Below are 9791 nucleotides of genomic sequence, written 5' to 3'. Positions count from 1 at the left end.
GTATCTCTGTATTTTATTTTTAAAAAAAAATTCTTTTTTTCAACGTTTATTTTTGGGACAGAGAGAGACAGAGCACGAACGGGGGAGGGGCAGAGAGAGGGAGACACAGAATCTGAAGCAGGCTCCAGGCTCTGAGCCATCAGCCCAGAGCCTGACGCGGGGCTCGAACTCACGGACCGCGAGATCGTGACCTGGCTGAAGTCGGACGCTTAACCGACTGCGCCACCCAGGCGCCCCTAGTATTCAGTATCTCAAACTGACTTCCAGTTTATTTCTAGCCTACACCTTTCTTTGAGTTGCAGGTTTTGTCTATCAACTGCTTACTTGATATCTTTGGATGTAAAATAGGCCTTTCACATTGGATATGTCTAAAATGGTTATTTCAGGGGTGCCTGGGCAGCTCAGTTAGGCTTGACTTCAACTCAGGTCATGATCTTGAGGTTTGTGAGTTCAAGCCCAGCATCAGGCTCTGTGCTGACAGCTGAGAGCCTGGAGCCTGCTTCAGATTCTGTGTCTCCCTTGCTCTCTGCCTTTCCCCCACTCCCTCTCTCTCAAAAGTAAACATTAAAAAAAAAATAAAAGATATTCCAGATCACAGTGTAACCAAAACACTCCTATATTGAAGGCCAAAATCCTCTGGTCATCCTTGATCATTTCAGTTTATTCAAAATAGAGAATCTCCCCATTTCTTACCATCTCCATTACAATCACTTTTAAGCAAGCCACCATTACTACCTGGATTGTTAACTACCTAGTCTCCTGAGGTTCCCCCTCTTGTGGAATTTAGATGACTCAAGGCCCATGTGATCTTGCCTCTGACCTCTTACTACAATGTCTCTAACTCTTCTAGCTAGACTGTCCTCACTATTCCTGGATGAATTAGGTATAGTTTCCCTTTTACTTATGTCTACTAGAATATTCCAGGAAGACTGCTTGTTTGGGGGGGGGGGGGTCTTGTTCACTGCTAAACCTCCAGTGCCTAGAAGTTCAATACTTGTTGAATAAAGGAATGAATGATATTCCCTATTAATATCCCATAGTGAAGAAGTAAATGCTTTCAGTAAAAAACATTACATTAGTTAAACATTTGGATCTCAAATGACAGGGGCTTCCTTTCCAAGGTGGACAGTTAGGTCAAAAGAGTGGATATTGAGGGTAGGGTCCAGGAATTGAGATAAATGGTATTTTTTGTCTTGTTGGACATCATTTAATGATACAGTCAACAGTTAAGCTCCAATTTGCTACATCTCTGAATAGGGCTTGGCATAGTTCTTAGAAGGGTTCATTTGAAAATGGTTCCAAAAAGAATGTATGGTTGAATTTTCTAAGAATGTTGATTTTTGAGAGGGGGACAGAGGATCCAAAGCTGGCTCTGTGTGAACAGCATAGAGCCCAACGTGGGGCTTGAACTCATGAACTGTGAGATCATGACCTGAGTCGAAGTTGGACGCTTAACCGGCTGAGCCACCCAGGTACCCTTGTGATTGAACTTTAAATGGTTTGGACTGTTTGATGGTGGGTTTAATCAAGTTATCTTCTAGGCCAACTTGAAGGTGGATAACATCCATCCAGTAAAAAACTGTAAACGATAATTCTGTTTCCCATTTAAGTATCTTATATTTTTTATTACTATTTTAGATTGTGGGGGAGGACAGGGGGAGGGGGAGAGAGAATCCTAAGCAGGCTCCATGCTCAGTGTGGAGACTTGGGGCTTGATCCCACTACCCTGGGATCACTACCTGAGCTGAAATCAAGTCAGATGCTCAACCGACTGAGCCACCCAGGTGCCCCATAAGTACCTTATACATTTAATACATAGATTTTAAGTATTCACACTTTGCTTTTCTCTACTTGATTCTAATTGGAACAATTTTACTTTGGTCTTTCATAGGAAAACAAAAACTGTTAAAACCAGGGATACAGCAGTCTTCAAAAACAGGTTACTGAAGGGGCACTGGGGTGGCTCAGTTGGTTAAACGACTCACAGCCACGAGATCATGACTGAGCTGAAGTCAGGACGCTTAGCCAAATGAGCCACCCAGGTGCCCCACACAGGTTCTTAAATGTGGAAAAATGAGAAAGAAGAGATTGGGATAATGCCATGTGAAGATTCTGCCCAATATTACTAGCTTTGATGAAGAGGACCATGGGCCAAGGGAAGCGAATGCCCTCTAAAAGCTAGAAAAGGCATGGAGATTCTCAGTGTCACAATGGTACAATAGAATATGCCATCATTATTTATCCCACATTGCATGCACAGTAGTCTCACCACTACCAGTATAATCACTGAGAAGTTTTAAAAAAATTTTGACATACAGCCCACTGAATTTTTATGGTTGTGCTGTTAACATTGAGCACATGGCCATTACTTCTATTCTCCCTCTTAGGCCTTATGTAGTCTCACTGCTACAACTATGTCATTGATACCCACTTCCAGTCCTTAGGTTGATAGCTGTATAGTTACTTTGTTTGATACTTGTTCTCTGGTCACTTCCTAAGTTCTCATGGCAGTACTTTCTGAGTTCTTGCATGTTTAGTACAATTTGTCAGGGTGCTTTATACCTGAAAGTCACTTTTATGGGATATAATACCCTTCGGATTCTGTGTCTCTCTCTCTTTAAAAAATAAAAACATTAAAAATATAAAAAAACAAACAAAAAACAACCTAACGGTCAAAGTGGATAATATAACATCCTTGACTCTTTGAGCATCTTAAATATACTACTACATTTTCCTCTGGCATAAAGATTGCTAAGGAAAATCAGATGATAATCTAGTTTCTTTCCCTTGTAAGTCACTTCCTGGTTTTGGCTAGAAGCCCAAAGAATATTTTCGTTTTTTAAATCCATTAAGTTTATAAAATGTGTCTTGGTAGTAGTTGTTCTGATTGAATAGTCTCAGGTATGCAGTACACTCTGTGAATATATAACTTCAATTCTATTTGGGGGTAGTTTTCATAAAGTTTTTAGCATTTGTTCTATCCCCTTGATTTGGTGCCCTTTATCGGGGACTTCCTTGCCTGTGATTTCCTGGCAGCCGTTATGGTCCCTAACTATTCATGTGATAAACTCCTTGGGATGTATTTCTGGGTGATTTTGTCAGCTAATTACTGCCCATGGGCTAAATCTGGCCAATGTCTGTTTTTTGATGGCCTACAAGGTGAGAATGGCTTTTCCATTTTCATATGGATAAAAAAAATGCTTCATCACATGTGAAAATTATATGAAATTCAAATTTCAGTATACACAAAGTTTTACTGGAACACAGTACACTCATTCAGCTTTACGTATTGTCAGTCGCTGCCTTTTGCCCTACAGGGGCAGAGCTGAGTAGTGACAGACCACACACAGCACACTCACCACTTCACACTAAGGTGCAGCACAATGCAGACTTCCACGTTTATATGTGTTTCATATCACCATACCACTGCTGGGTTTATACGTGTTTCATAACACCTTCAAGACACCTTCGAAGATGCATTACATAAAATCTCATTTCAAATCAGCCATAAGCCGGGAGACCATGACCTGGGCCGAAATGAAGATGCTTCAGTTAAGATGCTTAACTGACTGAGCCCCCCAGGTGCCCTTGTTTTCTTTTTAAAGAATCATTTTAGAAATATATGCTGAGATATTTATATTTGATATTTGAGATCTGCTTCAAAATAATTGGGGAGGAGAAAGTGTCAGGATCTGTGCAGTGTTTGACATTTTACCCAACTTACAAACTTTTTAAAAAGTTAGTCTGCCACAGTTTCATGGATACTGGCAAAAGATATGAGACTCCTGAGTCAGAAATAAAAGGACTTTATTACTCACAGCATATCAATAGCCGAAGCTTCATGTTCATTTGCGACAGTTTCCCATGCTCCTCAAATCCCACAGAGGTAATGCAAAGGATCCATCATACAGTGGGTTGCATTACAGAAGAGGAACACTAAAAATTCAGCACTTGGATAACTAAGTGGAAGCAAGTCTGCTCTTTTTCCAGGGGGAGACATTACATCATCCCTCAAGGTTGCAAGGTGCAAACACCAACCTGAGAAATGTGTCAGGTAAGGAGCAGGCAGAGAGTTGTATTCTTGGCATACCCAACAACATGCAGGGACACTTGGACTCTGTGGCAGACTGCCTCTCACAATGCACTCCTCAGTGAGTAACAATTGACATGTTCTTAGCCAAACTTCAATTTTCACATGAATATGCTCCTCCATCAACCACTCTGACTAGTCACCAGGTTAGAATCTCACAGCACATATTGTCAACAAGATTCAAAGCAATGCATGAGGCCAACCTGTGGTATTTACCTCAGTCATTCTTTCCAGGGTTCCATACTCAGCCAATTGTGAATAAGTCCAAGGGGGTAGTAGTTGCTCTTATTTGAGGCAGCCATAATGTATTCAAAGGCCAGGCCATTATGCATTATGAACCATGCAAGAGAGTTTAAACTTAGGTGTCATTGTCAATAATTACATGGGCAGTAGATGAGCAAAAAAGCAACACCTGTCCCCAGGGGAGAGCCAACTCATGACTTATTTTTGTTCCCCCATCCAGAAATACAATCAAAGGGGCACAGGTCACTTCACCTCAGAATTTGTTGTTAAACCTGATTTGGATTATCATCACATTGGTTTGATCAAGTCACATGGACAGTGTCACCAAACAGTTGTAGCTCCAGTTGCCATTTTTGGTATTACCCAAAGCCATTCAGACATCAAAAGCATGTGATCAGCCAGATTGAATTAAGGTTGTGTTGATGGGTGAGTCTGTACAACACATTCACGTGTGGAGCTGCTGCTGCTGTCACCAGGCATAGCAAAACTAGTTGAGAACCAATCACATCTCATTTTATGAGTTTTCTTCTTTTCATAGAACATGGACACAGATGACAAACCCAGTAGAAGATCAGACATGCTGGATGCAACTGCCACATGATTTAGGTAGCAGTTTTGGATCAAGGTTAGTAGTTCTCAACTGGGGTCAATTTCATCTCCGGGGGACATTTGGCAATGTCCACAGACATTTTTGTCACACCTGGGGGGAAGGTGTTAATGGCATCTAGTGGGTAGAGGCAAGTGATACTGCCAAACAGCCCACAATGCACAAAGCAGCACCTCACAACACTAATTATCCAGCCTAGAACATCAATAGCGCCAAGACTGAGAATGAAACAAAGAGTACGTTAATTTCTGTCTTTCCCTCCCTTCTAGGATCTAAAATGTTTTCTCTTCAGGTGCCAGCAGAGATACTTATAATTTCATCTTTTCTCTAACCATACCCACTTTCATCCAGAACTTTTGTCCTGATTATCACCTAGGATAGGAGGCAGCCCAGAGGAGATGACCCTGTCCTGGGGATTGCCATATTCTGTGACCCCAACTACCCAACTCACTTCATGCAAAATGAAGATGCTTAAAGCTGCTGCAATTTTTACTTGAACAGGAAGGCCCATTTACTGAAGCACATACGGTCTCCAATACTCAAAGCATCCAGCAAGGAGTTGGGCCCCCTTTTGTGGCAGGTCAAAGAGACCTGCCTTGGTTACTACAGGGATTAAACATTCTAGATCCACCCACACAGTCCCCCCAAAATACTTGGTGAGCAGGCCCCTGAATTTCATTGGAGTTTATCAAACACCCCTGTTGGGAGTATGATAAAAACCAGTCAGGGCCTATAGATACTAAAGGTTCTGATTCACCAACAGGACATCTATTGGAGTGAAAATATTGGACATCAAAGGGTAGAGAAATTTGTGTTAAATCCTGGCCCACCCACTGGTGGCAAATGGCAGGGGAGTCTACTCTAAAAGTAGCAGTGACCTGGACAGAATATTCTTTGAAACTTTACAAGCATTTATTACAGCACAAGTATGTACACATCAACCTCAGGTTTAGCAGCAGAATATACACTAGTACACCCGGACTGAGCCAGAGAGGCACACAGGTGCATACACACAAATTCAGAAAATATTTTATAAATTAATTTTTTTTCTTCATTGCAAGTTTTGCCCAAATGCCATCAGTTAATTTGAATGCTTTATTTCCTGGGGCACCTGGGTGACTCATTCATTTAAGTGTTCAACTCTTGATTTCAGCTCAGGTCATGATCTCATGGTTCATGGGCTTGAGCCCAGCATTGGGCTCTGCGCTGTCAGTGTTGAGCCTGCTTGGGATTTTCTCTCTCTCTCTCTCTCTCTCTCTCTCTCTCTCTGCCCCTCCCCAATTCAGGCTCTCTCTTGCACACTCTTGTGCTTTCTCTTTCTCTCAAAATAAAAAAAAGAAAAAGAAAACAATCACAATCCTATTAACATACTTCTAAATTTCAATAAAAATTCCTTAATAGTATTAAATATCCACTCACACCAATTTAATCGATGATTAATCCTCTGTTGGATATAATGCTGTGATAAGCAATGAAAGTGTGAAAGCAAGGGTAGTAAGCTTCCATATGCTAAGACCATTCATGAAGTCAAAGTTGAGAAATCACTGCAGGTGTCATTAGCTCTAAGTCTGTTTGCAGAACTGTAACTGTTTTGTGTCAAAAGAAGATATAACTCACTATAGTGGTGGAAAATGACAATACCAACAGACTGTTAAAACCAAATGCTGGTAAGGAGTGAAGGAACTGGAATTCTTAAACATTGCTAATAGTGTATAAAGTGGTACAATGCTTTGGAAAGAAGCAACTTTTTAATAAAATTACACATTTATCTACTTCACTACTTAACAAATTTACTCCTAGATATTTATCCAAGAGAGATAAAATCCTATGTGTACAAAACGACTTAAGAATGTTAGTACTAGTCAACTGTATCTCAATAAAGCTTAGGGGGAAATATGCATACCAGTTTTATTCATAATAGCTAAAAGCTGGAAAAAATCAACAGGAAGATGGATAAACAAATTATCATGTTTTCTTATGATGAAATACTACTGAGGAATAAAAGGGAACAGACTACTGTTACACACAACGTGGAAGAGTCTCAAAATCATCATGTTGAGCAAAAGAATCCAGAAGAGCAGATATTACATTATTTCATTTTTATGACATCCTAGAACAAGCAAAACAAATCTTGGTGGTAGAGATCAGAACAGTGATGGACTCTGCAGGGGAGGAGAGTAGGATGTGATGACTGACTGGGAAAGGGGACAAGAAACTTTCTACAGTGCTGGAAATGTTCTATGCATTTATTGATGGATATGAGTGTATAGAATTGCCAAAACTCACAGAATTGTACACTTAGTATCTACACATTTTATGTAAACTATGCTCCAATTAAAGAAAAATATGCATCTAGCCAGCTACATCATGAACTTGCTGCCATTTAGTGTCTGTCCCACTCTGCGATATGCTTTCTACACTATGAACTCACCCCTTCATATCTACTTAGGTCTGGAACCAAACCTAAATATGCTTCTTTTATCTTTCTCATGGGCTTCTTGGCTGCCCTGGTATTCAGGACTTTGGCCCTAGGTACGGCCACATGGCTAGATCTGATCTTATGTTCAACATTCCAGTGGTTATGGTTAGTATTACTGCCATCCATGGACTGATGGCAGTGTTCCTTACTGCCAAATCCTAAAGAAAATCTTACTTTCTGCAGTTGGACACCAGCTTGAGTGATTTGGCTGCTGGCTTTGTAGGGGACATCAGTATGTGGGGTCTGCTCAGCGGGCCTATTTGTGAGCGTAATTCTGATTCTCATCTTTCCAGGGGTACTCAGCTTCTTTGGTTTCATCATTGCCCTTGTTCTCTTTACAAAGAACCCTCTCTTTGTGACCATTAAATAGAAGATGTTGTAGCAGCCATCCAGCCCCATCTAGCAGGAACAGCCAGACACACTTTTATAGGGGCAATCATCCCACCTGGTAGTTAGTCTTCTAGATGCATGACGCTTCAGTGCTCTACATTCTGTTGCTCTCTGACCTTTTCCCCAAATTCTCATTGCAGTGGACAACTAGGCCTTCTCATAGCCCAACTAGGCCCCTCCGACCAGCAAAGATGCAGGTCTCTGTCTGCTCACCAATATTCATCTTCCCCTAGAGGACTCTGCATATACAAATGAATAGGGTAATTTTTTTTCATCACTGTATATGTATTTTTCAATAGCTTTGGCATTTCATAGGTCTAAAGAGAAGACACCACTGTCTCCTTAGTACAGGCATACCTCATTTAAAACAAATATTTATTTATTTATTTTGGAAGAGCGCAGGCAGGGGAGGGGCAGAGAGAGAGGGGAGGACTGAGGATCCAAAGTGGGCTCTGCACTGACAGGCTAACAGCAGCGAGCCCAATGTGGGGCTCGAACTCACAAACCATGAAATCATGACATGAGCTGAAGTCAGATGTTCAACCGACTGAGCCACCCAGGGACCCCAGGCATACCTCATTTTATTGCACTTCATTGCGTTTAGCAGATACAGAGTTTTTTACGAACTGAAAGTTTGTAGCAACCCTGCATCAAGCAAGCCTATTGCGGTCATTTTTCCAACAGCATTTGCTCAGTTTGCGTCCCTGTGCCACATTTTGGTAATTCTTCTAATATTTCAAATTTTTTCATTATTATTATATTTATAATGTTGATCTGTGATCAGTGGTCTTTGATGTTACTCTTGTAATTGTTTTCCTGAGACACAATATTGAAATTAGGCCAGTTAATGATGTGCAATGGCCTCTAAGTGCTCAAGTGAAAGGAAGGGTCACACATCCCTCACTTTAAGTCAAAAGCTAGAAATAATTAAGCTTAATGAGGAAGGCATGTTGAAAGCTGAGATGGGCCAAAAGCCACGCCTCTTGCACAAAAGATAGTTAAATTGTGAATTCAAAGGTAAAGTTCTTACAGGAGATGAGAAGTGCTACTACTCCAGTGAACACACGAATGATAAGAAAGTGAAACAGCCTCATTGCTGATATGGATAGAAGATCAAACTGGCTACAACATTCTCTTAAACCAAAGCCTAATCCAGAGCAAGACCCTACCTGTCCTCAATTCTATGAGGGATGAGAGAGGTGAGGAAGCTGTAGAAGAAAAGTCTAGAGCCACAGCAAGTTATCTAGAAGATCCAGCTAAGGTAATTCATGAAGGTGGCTACACTAAACAGATTTTCAATGTAGACAAAACAGCTGTATATTGGAAGAAGATGCCATCTGGGATTTTCACAGCTAGAAATGAGAATTCACTGCCTGGCTTTAAAACTTCAAAGGAGTGGCTGACTTTCTTGTTAGGGGTTTATGCAGCTGGTGACTTAAAGCCAGTGCTCATTTACCACTCCCCAAATCATAGGGCCCATAAGAGTTATACTAAATCTGGAGCACCTGGGTGGCTCAGTTAGTGAAATGCCTGACTCTTGATTTGAGCTCAGGTCATGATCTCATGGTTTGGGAGCTTGAGCCCTGTATCGGGCTCTGTGCTGACAGTGCAAACCCTGCTTGGGATTCTCTCTCTCTTTCTCTTTCTGCCCCACCCCTGCTTCTGCACACTCTCTCAAAATAAATAAATAAACTTAAAAAAAAAGTAAAAAAAAAAAAAGAGTTATGGTAAATCTACTCTGCCTTTGCTCTATAAATGGAACAACAAAGCCTGGATTACAGCACATCTGTTTACAACATGGTTTACTGAATATTTTAAGCCCACTGTTGAGACCCACTACTCAGAGAAGATTCCTTTCAAAATATTACTGCTCACTGACAATGTACCTGGTCACCCAACTTTGGTGGAGAAGTACAAGATTAATGTTGTTTTCATGCCTGCTAACACAACATTGCGTTCCGTGGCCCATGGATCAAGGAATA

Source organism: Felis catus, chromosome B1, assembly GCF_018350175.1.
Source record: "Felis catus isolate Fca126 chromosome B1, F.catus_Fca126_mat1.0, whole genome shotgun sequence".
Lineage (NCBI taxonomy): Eukaryota > Metazoa > Chordata > Mammalia > Carnivora > Felidae > Felis > Felis catus.
This window is presented reverse-complemented; position numbering follows the sequence as displayed.